At 37.8% G+C, this 2673-nt stretch overlaps 1 pseudogene across 1 annotated transcript; it reads left to right on the forward strand.

The window, feature by feature from the left end:
* Positions 1-1703: 1703 nt before the first annotated feature.
* On the forward strand, positions 1704-2234 carry LOC309797155 (PEST proteolytic signal-containing nuclear protein-like; annotated as a pseudogene). Its single transcript has 2 exons — positions 1704-1923; positions 2023-2234. The product of its transcript is annotated as a PEST proteolytic signal-containing nuclear protein-like (transcript).
* The last annotated feature ends 439 nt before the right edge of the window (positions 2235-2673 follow it).

A 2673-nucleotide genomic window follows, 5' to 3' on the forward strand; every position in this document is an offset into this window, starting at 1 on the left:
GGCAAAGATCAGGCTAGTATTAACTCAGGGGACCAAATAGTGCCCACAAAAACAGCACTGTCTATCTGTTCCTAATTTTCAGTGAAATGTAGTTTGAAAGTACGATGGGGAGGAAGAAAGGAGGTTATTTCTTCCCTTTCCTCCAATCACTCCTGCAGATTACTCATCCCCCAACACTGGCCTCCTCAGTCAGAGGTCCCCCAGCTTGACTTTCATTTCCTTCCCCCCTTCTTTCTGCAAGACCCAGCTCTGCTGCTTTAACTTAGAACTTGGGTTCATCTCTGTGATAAAAAATCAGTATATCTGAAGTCTGTTTTTCTTTTTACGTGCTAACTGATCTTTGAGTCTTTAGAAACCCACAGATTTATGATTGCCAAGATGTACAGAATATAAAAGGCCATTCATAAATGTGGGAAGACATAGAGAAGCTTTATTTCTTCATTTTTATATTTTTGTACATAAAATGTACAAAACACTGTGGGTGTTTAGTTCAGAGATGACTTGGTTGGGGAAAAACTGTGAGACTTTCTTCTGTTCCACAGAAGGGAAGAGAGAAGAGGGAGGAGAGAAACACTGGCCAGAAACAAGAATTTTCACAGAAGAATAATTATGAGGGTGGAAAAGGCCGCATCTCCTGATGCTCATTGCTTAACACCCTTGGGAGGACCTGTCTCTAATATTCAGCCACTACCTATCGACTAGTCTCAAGGAACATCTCTCCTAGAACAAAATACATGGTTTGGAGTAAGGGAAAATATCAGAAGCTAGAAGGGGCTGCAGTTGCTGACCTTGCCATAGTAATAAGACAATTGAAAGGATGTTCCAGTAAGAATCTCGTTAATAGGTCAGGTTCTACAGAGCAACGTTTTGCAGTCAATAATTTACCTCTAGGAAATTAATTAACAGCTGTCCTGATATTTAGATGTTTTATAAAATACTCAGGAGAATTTCAGAAAGTCACAATTAAGGAAAATGTGTTTTTCTTCAAGGGTATATTCTATCCTTGTTACCAAAGGCCTAAATTCAATATTTAACACCCTACTTTAAGAGTTGATTTGTATTAAAAAAGGAAATGTAGAAAGCTCTATTTCTCAAAAAAAAAATTTTGATTGTACACAACTACTGCTCTCTGAATGCACTTGGGACAACATGTACATTGTCTTGTCATTCAGGCAGATTTATAAGATCCACTTCTCTTTTATTCATACAAAAAGGCTGGCTAAGGGAATAGATTTGAAATCCAATAAATCTGAGTCAAATCCTTAGTTGGCTACTTGTTAGTTGAGTGATTTCAGGCCATCTACTTAGCTATTTTGGGCCTCATTTGCAGATGGGAATTCCATTTCCACGTATAGGTGGGAGTAATGAGAGTACTAATCTCATAGAGTTGTAAGAATTAAATAAAACAGTAAGTTTTAAATAAATGTTAGTTATCATTATTATTAATAGTTTGGGTCAGTACCCATTATTGTTTTGGAGGTAAGATTCAAAATCAGGTAGTCTGGTTTGATAGCTTGGTCTCATAGCCACAGCATTATTCTCTATATAAGACATGAGGAATGTTTGGAGAAGGAGAATGGCCAAGATGAAAGAGGAAGATGCTTTTGCTCATTGAAGTATCAAAGATCATCTTAGAGACAGAAACATTTAGCTTCGTAAAACTTCTATTAAAACATTAAAAAATTGGAAGCCGCAGGGGGGAAATGGTGGACGGGAAGGCTGGAGAGAAGCCTGAGAAGCTGCAGCAGACTGGAGCCGCCGGAGGACCTGAAGGAGGAGCAGAAAAACCCATGAAAACTAAGACTGTTTCTTCCAGTAATGGAGGGGAAAATTCCAGTCGCAGCGCTGAGAAGCGATCAGCTGAAGAAGCTGCAGACCTCCCAACAAAGCTTCCAAAGATCTCCAAGTTTGGATTTGCCATAGGTAGTCAGACAACAAAGGAAGCCTCAGCCATATCCATCAAACTTGTCTCAAGTAAGCCTTAAGAAACCGTTCCAACTCTTGCTCCAAAAACCCTTTCAGCAGTTGCAGCTTTTAAGGAAGATGAGGATAGTGAACCAGAGTAAATGCCTCCAGAAGCAAAGATGAGGATGAAGACTACTGGAAGGGATACACCAACATCAGCAGGACCAAATTCCTTCAATAAAGGAAAACATGGGTTTTCTGATAACCAGAAGCTATGGAAGTGAAATATAAAATCTCATCTTGGAAATGTTCATGACCAAGACAATTAAAGGATGTGTTTTGAAACTGGGGTGTGGGGTGGGTGTAAAGTTAAAAGAAACAGCTTCCTCTTTTTTAAAGAATGGTATAAGACTATTTTTGAAGTCACCATTTTTTCTCATCTTTTTTAAAAGACTGAGTGGTACACTAATAAATGAGAACTTGAAATTAGAGGTAATTTATGTTTTATATACAGATTTTAAGACATTTACTAATTTTCTAGTTTCATGTGATTACTTTCCAAAGCTTATAGATAATTAAAAAATCAGAAATGAATGGTACCTTTCTGAGAATTGCATATTTTACTACATGCAACTATTAACACATTAAGAAGGAAGCAAAAATTTGTCTATTTAAATTGTAGGCAATTACTCTCTAGCGTTATTAACTCCCTTATTAACCTAAACTGTCTGGCTCCCAGGAGCAGCCTTATAGAGAAGGGAGTATTGT

This window comes from Mesoplodon mirus (genome assembly GCF_964341445.2).
Source record: "Mesoplodon mirus genome assembly, chromosome: 2".
Taxonomy (NCBI): domain Eukaryota; kingdom Metazoa; phylum Chordata; class Mammalia; order Artiodactyla; family Ziphiidae; genus Mesoplodon; species Mesoplodon mirus.